General features: G+C 43.6%; 1 pseudogene; it reads right to left on the bottom strand.

Moving 5' to 3' along the window:
* Window positions 1-207: 207 nt before the first annotated feature.
* Window positions 208-315, bottom strand: LOC115931981 (uncharacterized; annotated as a pseudogene).
* Between the last annotated feature and the right edge of the window lie 13,012 nt (window positions 316-13,327).

Raw genomic sequence — 13,327 nt, 5'->3', positions numbered from 1 at the left:
GAAAAAAAAATCATTTGTAAATATGATATTGTTTCAGTTGATCCTCAGCCCACTCGTTCCCCACCCCCTGAAAGTAGCTGGAACAACAGGTGTGCTAATTTTTGTATTTTTAGTAGAGACAGGGTTTCGCCATTTTGGCCAGGCAGCTCTCGAACTTAAGAACTCAAGTGATCTGCCTGCCTGGGCCTCCCTGTACCTTTCTGCTGGGATTACAGGCGAAATCGCAGAGGTCAACACATCCGGAGTGCAAAGGATAAGCCTCGCTCTGGGAAAACCACCTTAATGATCATAATGTCTCCCCTGCCAGGTAATTATGAGTTCACACACCTCCGCCCTGAGACAGCTCCATACGCCTCAACCTTTACAGACACGGTCACTTGCCCCGCGCACCCGCACCCCCACCCCCACCCCGCCCCATGCCACCCGGAGCCCTCCTAGCCCTGACACACAGCTGGGACTCTCACGTCCAGCCGGCGGTCCTGGACTTGCTCCCAAAGCAGGAGAAATCCTTCGTGGGAAGCAGCAGCCCCTAAGCTGCCTCATCTACGTAGGAATCGCCCTATCCGTGATGTCACCGACAGCGCCTTTCCCGGTCCCCATCTGCTCTTCCGCCCGACCCTCCGCCACTCAGCCGACCAACCCGCTGCGGGAGCCGGCGGAGGAAGTGAAGCCTGCCTCTATCTCCTTTCCCTCCCTTCCCCGCCCCTGGTCTCTCCCAAAGAAGTAGGTTCTTAGCCTGTGATGCCAAGGACCCCTTTGGCAGCCAGCTGGAGCCTGTGCGCTCTTCTTCGAATAATGGCTTTTAATGCGCAAACTAGAAAGTTTAGGATTACAAAGAAAACCAGTTCTTTTCACATTCGGTTATCCTTGTGATGTAGCATTCCGCTTGACAGTGGAAGTCGTTCAATATCAGAGAGAAACCGTATCTATGAAACTAGAGAGGCTGCTCAGATGACTGCAAACCAGCCATCCTTACTTCTTTTATCACTAGGAATATTATAAAGATGGCTGTCCAGTTTCATGAATCTTGTAGGGTTTTTTCAAATACAGCAATGTACAAAAATGTGCTGCCCCAGCAGAGCACACTGGACACTCAGGCATGGTGCTGGAGTCGTTTTGCCATCTCTTCACTGCCTTCTCCAGACCTTAGCGCTTACCTCATGTTAACACTTTATATGCTGCAAAGACAGAAGCAAAGTCATCCAAATGTGGCAAAAATATTTTGGGGAAATTTTATTTCAGGTGTTTAACTGATTACTTTTAATATGTAGGCTACAACACCAAACTCTGACAATACTCCGTAGACTTATTAATGGTTTCCACCCCCGTCTCTGCAAATCTATCAGGCAAGTTTTTCCTGCCCTTTACTTTCATATAAACTGAGTCATACACTGTGTAGTGAGTTTTGGGGGGGAGTGTTACTGCCCAACAGGTTCACCTTGCCTGCTGCCTAGACAGAGCCAATTTTTTGACACAGGGGAATTGCAATAAAGAGTTATTTAAACAAAGCTGGCTGTGTGGGAGACCAGACTTTTATTTTTACTCAAATCAGCCTCCTCAAGTATGCCGGGACCAGTTTTTAAGGATAATTTGGTGGATGGGGGCCAGTGAGTTGGGAGTTCTGATTGGTCAGGAGGGAGATGAAATCACAGGGAGCTGAAGCTGTCGTCTTGTCCTGGGTCAGTTCATGTGTGGGGGCCACAAGACCAGATGAGCCAGGTTATCAGTCTAGCTGGTGCCAGCTGATCCACTGAGTGCAGGGTCGGCAAAATACCTCAAGCACTGATCTTAGATTTTCCAATAATGATGTGATTTCCAGGAACAATTTGGGGAGGTTTAGAATCTTGCAGCCAGAGGCTACATGACTCCTAAACCATAATTTCTAATCTCATGGCTAATTTGTTAGTCCTGCAAATGCAGTCTAGTCCCCAGGCAGGAAAGGGGATATTATCATCTTTGTTTCACAGCTAAACCATAAACTAAGTTCCTCCCAAAGTTATTTTGGTCTGAGCCCAGGAATGAACAAGGACAGCTTGGATGTTAGAAACAAGATGGAATCAGATCAGATCTCTTTCACCGTGATAATTGTCCCAGTTATAATTTTTCAAAGGCAGTTTCAGAAGCAGAGGCATAGGTTTGACTTCTTTCACTCAGTCTTATGTCTATGAATTTTTCACCTTATTCATATAGTTATTTGTTTCTGTGTGTCTTACTTTGTATGAATATACATTAACTTATTTATTCATTTGACTGTTGTTGAACATGTTGACCTAAAAGAAAGAGGCTGAAGCACAAAACATAATATAGAGTTTACTTGAGCCAACATGAAGACAGTTGCCTGGAAGACTCACACCCAAGGAACCTTGGATCTGAGCTCCCTTTGGCCTTTGTCACAAGCAGGTTTTTAAAGGTCAAAAGCGGGGACAGACAGTAGGCTGATAGAAAGGTGCCTGTCAGGAATTCTCATTGGTTTACAGAAATAACATTGATTGGTGATTGGCTATATGTTGTTAAGTTATAGGCTATGGGGTATAGTGTTTGGTGTGGCATTATTAGGATAATTTACAGCTACTTGAGGCGATATCAAGCAGTTTCAACAGATGAATACATAGCTCAAAAGGAAGGAATGGAAAGGGGTTTCTCTCTCGATTTAACATGTCTCTGGGCCTGATCATTTGAAAGGGCCAACATTCCTCAGATAAAAAATTTTTTAAAAATCTTTCTTCTTGAAAGCATTGATGATCAAAAGCTCAGTCAAGGTGTTCCTCTTTGCCAGAAAGGCTCATTCCCAGATAGTCCTATCCCAGGCAGGGGACAGGGAAGGAAAGGAGCCACCTCACTAAGGAATTTTTAAGAATGCCCACAAGTCCAATTGAAAGGGCATTACAACCAGACACGGTGACTCACACCTGTAATCCCAGAACTTCAGGAGGCCAAGGTGGGTGGATTGCTTGAGTCGAGGGGTTCGAGACCAGCCTGGGCAATATGGCGAAACCCCATCTCCACAAAAAATACACAAATTAGCCAGGTGTAGTGGCACACACCTTAGTCCCAGCTACTCAGGAGGCTGAGGTGGGAGGATTGCTTGAGCCTCGAAGTTCAAGGCTGCACTGAGCTAAGATCACACCACTGCACTCCAGCCCGGGTGACAGAGTGAGACTCAGTCTCAAAAAAAAAAAAAAGAAAGAAAGAAAAGAAAGAAAAAGGGCATCATAGAATGGCAAAAAAAAAAAAAAGAGAGAGAGAGAGGCCTCAGTTAAGTCTACAGCTGCTGTCACTTGTTGAATCATCTCTAGTCTTCAGAATACCATGAAATTAGTTTTCTCAGTAGTAAAACAATGAGAAATACATAACAATAGTGACATTGCACTTCATCATTCCATGCCCTTAGACATTTATAGGGCCATGGATGGTGATCTTTTCAAGAGACAAAAATAAATGCTGGTGCAGAACAGGTAAGTGCGCTATAATTTGAGTACATCAGCTTTTGAGCATTTAAATCATGCATCAGAAATTTAGAGCAAGAGGGCAGGTTGGATCCTGATAGCAGGAGAGTGTTTTTCTTTTAATTTTCCAGTAGCATCATGGTGTTTACCACTGTCATTTCAGAGTGACGTGACAATTTTTGTTTGATTTTGTACTTTTTATTTTTATTATAATTACTTTTTGAGACAGGGACTCACTATGTCTCCCAGGCTGGAGTTCAGTGCAAGATCACAGCTCAGTACAGCCTTGACCTCTTGACCTCCAAGGCTCAATGGCTCAGCCTCCTAAGCAGCTGGGATTACAGGCACACACCACCACACCCAGCTTAGTTATTTATTTTTTGAGACAGGGTCTCACTCTGTTGTCCAGGCTGGAGTGCAGTGGCATCATCAGGATTCACCGCAGGCTTGAACTCCTGAGCTCAAGTCATCCTCTCACCTCATGCTCCTGAGTAGCTGGACTACAGGTGGGCACCACCACACCCAGCTAATTTGTATATATTTTACAGAGTCAGTGTTTCACCATTTTGCCCAGGCTAGTCTCAAACCCCTGGGCTCCAGTGATCCTCCTGCCTTGGCCTCCCAGAGTGCTGGGATTACAGGCCGTTATTTTGACAATACGATTATGATGGGTTAAACTGAGATGTGAGGCAGGAAGGTTAGGGTGAGTCAGATAGATTCGATAAGCAGGTTTTGCTTGATACGACCCTGAGTTGCATCGTGAGTGCAGTCAGGAGGAATACAGGTGAAATTTAGCACAGGATGTACCAATGGGTCATTATGGCCAGAAGTGGTTGGTGGTTTAAGGTGGCAAACCCAGCACCTTGTTAAATTTCCCACAGTGCAATGGTTTGTGAGATTCTGATCAGAGAATTATCCCTCCCTGCTATAATCAAATTAATTAGGGACAGTGAAACAGAAATCTGATCATAGGCATTTTGCTATGTAGGTATGTATATGTATATACACATACACACAATAGGACTAGTGTGTCATATCTTAAGAGAATATACATACAGGATGATTTTACCAAAACCACCAAGAGAGGACCCCTACAACTTAAGGGAGCCCTAATGGTGTATTATTCCAGTCAACAGAAAAAGAGACTCAGGTGCAGTGAGCACTGGAACTGTACTGTTGATACAGGCCAGTATCTTGGGCAAAAGCCGACTACAACAGATGTCAGCTACTTGCCATCTCTGTCAGGAAGACTGAGTTACCTTTAAGTGAAAATCTCCACTAACAGATGTCCACTCTGGCAGTGCTGCCTTTTACAAGAGAAACATGAATCCGTGTGTCAACGCCCTTAAGTTTACTGGCACAGATTGTTCAGTAATACCTGTTATGAGTTGGGTACATTGGCCCATGCCTGTGGTCCCAACTATTTGGAAGATTGAGGCAGAAGGATGGCTTAAGCCCAGGAGTTCAAGTCTACAGTGAGTCATGATTGTGCCACTGCATTCTGGCTTGGGAAAGAGAGTGAGATCCCATCTCAAAAAAATAACATAAAATAATAATACCTGATGTGGTCCCTTCTAACAGTCTTGGGAGGAGTATTTTATTTGATGTTGTTTCCAGTAAACAACAACATCTCCAGGTTATAGGCCAAGATTTTTGATATTTTCATCTCCCAAGAATTCATTATGAAAGGAATCCTGTGTTAATGTAGAGTTTTTAGTAAGTTTTGTGAGATCTTAGCAGTAATGGAGAATGTCACCTTTGAGAAGTGCAGATTCATAAGTGTCTTCATCTAACCACTGCATGGGTCTTCCTGTTATTATTTCAAAGAGAGAGAGTGTGGACATTTTCCACAACCAGTGGGAGATCCTTGGCCAAGAAAGGTTAAAAACTTCTGTTAGCTTTGCCTATGGAGTTTTTATTGTATCATCAGTGCATTCCATCAGCCCAGAGGATTGGGGTGATAGGCACAATGGAATTGTTGGGACATAGACAAAACTTTACAAATGGATCCAATTACCTGACCGATGAAGTGTGTTCCTTGGTTGCTATGGAATTCAGATGGCACTCTCCATGAGGAATTACCTTTTCTAATCACAATCTACCTACTACTTGGGCTGTGGCTCATCGGCGTGGAAATGCTCACCCCAGTGAGCACATACAAATTAGCACCAGAAGGTATCTGTAACCCTCAGATGGAGACAGCCGGATAAAGTCTAAGTGCTATGTCTCAAAGGGTCCTAAAGGTAAAATGTTCCTGTGACCCATGAAGGGGTTTTCCAGGGTTATGTTTGGGACAGACAGTATAGCAAAAATAAACCTTTTCTACTATCATAGGCAATGATTTTCAATACCATTGCTCTCCCCATGCTAACATTTTGTCTGAATTCCAATAAGTCAGCTTATGAAGTACTGTAAAAAGGGTAACTGAAGCCTAAGGGGTGGATCAGTGTATCATTGGTCCCATACCATATGCCTGTTTCTGGAAGAAACTTGTTTCCTTTATCCTTCCAGAGATCCCTCTCCTGCTTGGGAGCTCCCACTTATGCTTCTTCTTCTTCTTTTTTTTTTTTTTTTTTTTTTTTGAGTCAGAATCTCGGTCTGTCACCCAGGCTGTAGTGCAGTGGTGCAGTCTCTCCTCACTGCAACCTCTGCCTCCCAGGTTCAAGCGATTCTCGTGCCTCTGCCTCCCAAGTAGCAGGGATTATAGGCATGTGTCACCACGCCAGCTAATTTTTGTATTTTTAGTAGAGACAGGGTTTCACCATGTTGGCCAGGCTGGTCTCAAACTCCTGACCTCAGGTGATCTGCCCGCCTCGGCCTCCCAAAGTGCTGGGATTACAGGCATGAGCCACCATGCTCAGCCCACTTGTACTTCTAATGAAGTCTTCAATGGGTCATAAGTCAGCAAGGTCATTTTGAGAAGTTCTGTGTCTGATGTCACCTTCAGAGCTGCATTCTTAGTTGCAGCATCAGCAAAATGGTTGCCCTTGCTCTCCGGAATATCTAATTTTGAATGACCAGGAACTCCTTTGATGATGGCCAAAGATTCAGGTTTTCAAATTGCTTCTAAGAGGTCGGAGACTTACTGGTCATTTTTCATGGCTTGACCTGATGAAATCAGAAACCTATGTTGCTTCTAAAGCATTCCAAAATCATCACCTACTCCAAATGCATCTCTGCTGCCAGTGTAAATGTTAGGCTGAGGTGAGAGGATTGACTGAGCCCAGGAGTTCATTTAGGTCCAGCCTGGAAAACACAGCGAGACCTCCTCTCTAGAAAAAAATCAAAGAATTAGCTGGGCATTGTGGCACGCACCTCAGCTACTCGGGAGGCTGAGGTGGGAGGATTGCTAGAGCTGAGAGATTGAGGCTGTGGTGGGCCATGATGGAGCCACTGCACTCTAGCCTGGGTGACAGAGTGAGAACCTGTCGCAAACAATCAGTAAATAAATCTCAACCATTTAAAATATCAATGACAGATTTGCTTGGCCTTTTAAGTGCATTGCTGAATTCTCCAATCTACATTTTTAGGAACAACCTGGGGAATGGCAACATGGAGGTATTTGGCCAAAATGCAGACCCTTTCATTGTCTGCTTCAGTCTGTTTTTAAGAATCCTCTAAAGGATTATTCCAATTTGCCCTTTTCAACCATTTAGTGGCCCTGCCTTCTTACACCAGCATGTGAATTAATTGATAAAGATCAGAATGTCCAGGCTCAAAAGTTTGGGCAATTAAGTCAAATTACCTCCCAAACACTATAGGATCTTGGAGGCTGCTTTAGAATTAGAAGGGGAAAATGTATTTAAATTTCAATCAGGGAAGTCTTTTTTTTTTTTTTTTTTTTTTGATATAGAGTCCTGCTCTGTCACCCAGGCTGGAGTGCAATGGTGCAATCTCGGATCACTGCAACCTCCATTTCCCAAGTTCAAGTGATTCTCCTGCCTCAGCATCCTGAGTAGCTGGGATTACAGTCATGTGCCACCGTGCCCGGCTAATTTTTGTATTTTTAGTATAGATGGGGTTTCACCATGTTGTCCAGGCTGGTCTTGAACTCCTGAACTCATGATCTGCCCACCTAGTCCTCCCAAACTGCTGGGATTACAGGCGTGAGCCACTGCACCCGGCCCAGGGAAGTCTTTTATGATATTCTTAATTCACATTTTGGTGAAGCAGTATACAGAATGGTAGGCTCCCTTCTTCCTGTGGATTTTACCTTGAAAGGGGCTGTCAGAACAGAAGTTTCAGGGAAGGGACCAGAGCCCTGGGGACTTTCCTTAGGTGATGGTGATGGAAGAAGAGGCAAGGCAGTAAAGGAGGGCTCAGGTAAGGGAGACTATGCAGGTACAGGGGCAGGAGAAGAAGGAGCAGTTGGGGGCGAAAGAGACAAAGCCTCCTCAATATTTCTCAGTTCAGAAAATATGTCAGTTTAGCTCCTTCAGCTTACTTCCTCACTGGAGACAATTTTCTCAGTTCTTTTAGAAATTTCTAGGTATAATTGGAAGTAAGTCTCCCATTTAATTTGGTTCTAAAACCAAATTTTTCCAATTGTGCACACTAATAAATTATTTTAAGCATTTCAAAAGATCCAAATTTTCTTCATTCTGCTTATGATTTTTCCTGGTTAGGTGGGTCCAGTTTCTTGGATATTTACAAGAGAATGCCTCATAAGTGTTATACATAAACCCAGCTGATGTTTCTAAAGGTGGTTGTTTCTTCACAGTGTGCTAAATTTTGAAGCTTGATTTCCCATAATTCAGGAGCTTTTCAGATGACCAAGGCCTGTGATGTGTTTTGGGTCACAGTGTGGTGCTTATGAAGTCACTCCTACAGATAACACCGGAGTTGTGTATCACTGTCTCAGTGGTTCCCACTGTTTCTAACCACCAGGTGGCCACAGAGTGCATGTGCTATGAGGGACCCATCCCACATATGCCCTCCCAGAAGAGCAGGAAAGGGGGTTCATAAAGATGTTCTTCTGATAGGGAGTGCCCTACGAGGCCGCCTTCACATGGTGAGTAATGACCCCGACACCTCTGCAACATCCCCGATCACTTGGAGCACCTGAATGGATCAGCGGGAGCAGATCACTTCTTTTCTTCAGGGCAAGGGAACACACCTCCGTGCACTTTCCAGTTAAGAACAGGAACTAGTCACAAATGAAAAGCTAAGTCCGAATGTTCAAAACAACATGCTACATAAAACGAAACCACCAGAGCATACCTGCCAATACCTTGGCCCAGATCTTCCTGCTGAGGAACAGAGGCAGAAAAGGCAGAAGCTCTCTGGGGAGCTCTTTGCCTGACTGTGACCCAAACTTTCTGTCCTGACGCAGAGGTGGAAAAGGCAGTTATTTCCCCCTGAAACTCAAATCTCTTACTCACAGGGTAAAGACAGAAAACCTCCATTCTAGAAAGGGAGAGCTGGAAAGGACACTCAAGCAAACTCCAGGCCTTCAACCAAAGAGTGGGAAGGTCCAGATTTCAGGAGGATTTACCACTTACTACTACCCAACTGTTTCTCTCAGAGTCAGAACTCAAGGGCTTCAGATCTGGCCAGGCACCCAGTCCAGGAGGAATGTGGTGTGATCTGAGAGATGAAAATACATGCCCCCTTAGAGACTAAGGCAGACTCTAAGGTTAAGGAAACAAAAGTTAGCTACAGGTCAAGGGTTCAGGGCTCATCTGGCATGGCAACTTCCTGAATTCCTATGGCTACAGGAAAAACCACACTCTTGCTAAACTCCTTAACAATAGAACTAGCAAGCAAATTGTCAAAACCTTCCCAGCCCTTCTCAACTGGATTTACAACCCAGATCACTAGACGTCTGATGGGACAGAAGAGTGGCCTTCCATTCTCTCCTGATAAGCAACTGCAGATATCAAGCCAGTTTCAGCCATGTTACAGGGACTGCACACAAACCGACTTCGTGTCCAGTAGTTCACCTTTTGACATAAAAACCCAATTTCCACCTTATTTTAATACTAAAATCCCTTCCCAATGTGAAGATGGGGTGCATGTTACATATATGTTTACCCTTTGCACATGAGCTCAATACCCCTCAGAAATGGACTTTCCCCAAAGCTGCTTAATATGTATAACTCCATTGTGTGATACACACCCTGTGAGGCACAAAAACCAACCTGCCCTCTCTCTCTCTCTGAAGAGAAAGCACCTTTTCAAAGACACACACCAGAGACTGTCTCTTCCTGGACTGCAAACTGATCTCACCAATGAAATTCTTACTACTATTTAGCCACCCTGGAGGCCTTTGAGAGGATAGTCAGATGGTCAGAGATGAGTTGCTCTGAATCCTGCTCCCAGGGCCAAAAACGTCAACCTAGAAGGAAGGGGCTTAAGCACAAAATATGATTTAAAGAGTTTATTTGAGCCAATGTGAGGATAGTTGCCTGGAAGGCTCAGACCCAAGCAATCTTGCATATGGGTTCTGTTTGGCCTTTGTTACAAGCAGGTTTGTAAAGACCAAAAAGGGAGACAGGGAGTTGGCTGGTAGAAAGTTGCTTGTCAGGAACTCCCACTGGTTTACAGAAATAACATTGATTAGGGATTAGCTATACATTTTTCAGCTACAGGGAGTGAGAGATGGTGTCCAGTGCACGTGATTAGGTTACTTTATAGCTAACTGTGGCAATAGCAAGCAGTTTCAGTGGATGAATACATAGCTCAAAAGTAGGGAAGTGGCCAGTGGCAGTGGCCCATGCCTATAATTCCAACACTTTGGGAGGCCGAGGTGGGCAGATCACCTGAGGTTAGGAGTTTGAGACCAGCCTGGCCAACATGGTGAAACCCTGTCTCTACTAAATATACAAAAAAAAAAAAAAAATAGGCAGGCGAATCACTTGAACCCGACTGGAGGAGGTTGCAGTGGGCCAAAATCCTGCCACTGCACTCCAGCCTGGGCAACAGAGTGAGATTCCATCTCAATACAATAAATTATTTTTTAAAAAAATTTAAAAATTTTAAAAAGCAGGGAAGTAGGATGTGGTTGGTGTTTCATTTTAATGCCTAGCTCTAGGCATGCTAACTTGAAAGCGCCCATTTTCCTCACATGAAAGAGTTCTTTTCTTTCTTTTCTTTTCTTTTTTTTTTTTGGAGACACACTCTCACTTACTGTGCCACCCATGCTAAAGTGAAGTGGCATGATCTCTGTTCACTGCAACCTCCACCTCCAGGGATCAAGCAATTCTCATGCCTCAGCTTCCCGAGTAGCTGGAATTAGAGGTGCCAGCCACCATGCCTGGCTAATTTTTGTATTTTAGTAGAGACGGGGTTTCACCATGTTGGCCAGGCTGGTCTTGAACTCCTGACCTCAGATGATCCACCCGCCTCAGCCTCCCAAAGTGCTGGGATTACAGGTGTGAGCCACCATGCCCAGCCAAGACCATTAATTTCATCTACAGCTAAATCTATTATATTTTCATGTTACAAATTCAGCAAGAAAAGTTTTCCCTAATGAAACATCACATTTAAAGCATAAGTAGTTTAAAAAAAAAAAAAAAAAAAGTAAGACACAGGGTGTTGCTGTCATCCAGGGGAGAGTGCACTGGTGCAACCACAGCTGACAAACCTGGAAATTCTGGGCTCAGGCAGTCCTCCCAGCTCAGCCTGAATTTTAACTTTTTAGACATGACATCTTGCCCTGTTGCCCAGGCTGGTCTCCAATTCCTTGCCTAAAGCAATCCTCCCACCTCAGCCTCCTGATTTGCTGGGATTACAGGTGTGAGTCAACCAGCCTGGCATTGCAAAAAAAAAGTCAAGAAATTATTCTTATTCTTCATTTTATTTTATTTTGAGTTGAGGTCTTACTCTGTCACGCAGGCTAGAGTGTGGTGGTACAATGATAGTTCACTGCAGCCTGGATCTCCTGGGCTCAAGTGATCCTCCTGCCTCAGCCTCCCAAGCATCTGGGACTACAGACGTGAGCCACTGTGCTGGCTAGTTTTTTTTTGTAATCAGCTCATTTTTTAAAATTTGTAGAGACAGGCGTCTCACCATGTTGCCCAGGCTGGTATCGAACTCCTGGCTTCAATCCTTCTTCCCTCCTCAGCTGCCTAAAGTGCTAAGATTACAGGTGTGAGCACCACACCCTGCTTAATTTTCATATTTTAATTTTATATACGTAATTATTACTGTCCTTAAGATAACTGGGGCAGTAATCTCTTTAAAGTTTTAGAGACTTAATTTATCTGTTCACTCCACTGGAAGAGTATGCCAATTGGTTTCATAAGAAAATTTATTTATAAATCAGAAAAATTCTTTCCACCAAACTAGGGGGCATTCGAAAGCAAATAATTGCCTTAAGTAACATCATTTAAGGTGAAAACAGATGCAATGGTATCTATTAATAATGCTTCTCAGTGTGGGAAACAAACTGAAAAAATGAACATCATTAGATCCTTGGAAAACCCTCACTGCTGAAAATCTGAGTAATTCTGTGATACCCTTTTGAGTCTTCCAGGACATTCTCTTTCCGGAGCATATAAAAGTGAGTAAAGCATTTTTCATCCATTTTCATCAAGAGCTGAACTTCCTTGATGTTCTGGAGATTATTAAATTTGATTTGTGGCCAGGCGCAGTGGCTTATGCATGTAATCCTAGCACTTTGGGAGGCCAAGGTGGGCAGATCACTTGAGTTCAGGAGTTTGAGACCAGCCTGGCCAACATGGCGAAAACCCATCTCTACTAAAAGTACAAAAATTAGCCAGGCATGATGTTACATGTCTGTAATCCCAGCTACTCAGGAAGCTGATGCACAAGAGTCACTTGAACCCGGGAGGCCAAGGCTGCAGTGAGCCAAGATCGTGCCACTGCACTCCAGCCTTGGTGACAGATCGCGACTCTGTCTTAAGCAAAAAAAAGTTTTTATTTGTATAGTTGTGAGAAGTGCTTATATTGCTGACTCCATTGCTTATTTGTGATCATATAAATCTCTTTTCTTCATTCTGTAGTGTGATTTAAACTTAATCCTTAAAGGACATGTATTTCAGCTGGTTAGAGTTTTTTAGCTAGTAGAAGCCTGAGTATATGAATCAAAGAAAACTGCTCCTTACATGCCACAGACTTAGTTCTCTTTCTTTCTTTCTTTCTGTACTAAGATTTATTTTAGGTATAGTAATTTGTTAAAGCCAAGAGCTCCTATGGAATGAAGTTAGATGGGAGGGGGGCATTGAGTAGTAAGATCATCCTTATAATAGAGATGCCACTCTTGCAGATATTGACAGCTATTGGGCCCAAAAAATTGTAACCAAACGTTGGAAAGACAAGATATGAGCAACTTCTGATTGCTGCAGTCTCAAATATCAAGAAATACCATTATCCTCAGGACAATGAATACACAATCAAAAAAGACTCACAGACTAGATTAGCTGTCATGTATCATCAAACAGGGACTGGATCCTTGTCAAACACCACCCAACAGAGATTGTCCCCAGAAATTCACTTCGTAACATCAAAACCAGAAACCCACATTGATGCCACTGATGGCAGAAAACAGTGATGCAAAAATGAGAGAGAAAGAGAGAGAGAGAGGAAGGATTTGTCCAATTACAATGCTTAGTATATAAAAGCAAATGAGATCAATTTTTGCTCATGAACACAGAAGAACTGAGGGAACAAGAGCCAATAGCTCTAAGGATCCAGGTCTGCACCAGGGGCCTGCAGGATTCTGTTGGCTCCAATGATGGGTCTCAGATGGGCTAATTTTTATGGACATAGCCTCTGAAAAAAATTAGTCAAGAAATAATATACAGACACTTATCTGCATGCCCATTCTCCATTAATATAGAAGGGAAACTGGCGTTAGATGGTTTTCATCAAATAAAAGTAAAATCAAGATTTATAAAGAAAAGAGGAAAGAGGAGAAA

The sequence above is a fragment of the Gorilla gorilla genome, chromosome 1, assembly GCF_029281585.2.
Source record: "Gorilla gorilla gorilla isolate KB3781 chromosome 1, NHGRI_mGorGor1-v2.1_pri, whole genome shotgun sequence".
Taxonomy (NCBI): Eukaryota; Metazoa; Chordata; class Mammalia; order Primates; family Hominidae; genus Gorilla; species Gorilla gorilla.
This window is presented reverse-complemented; position numbering and strand designations above follow the sequence as displayed.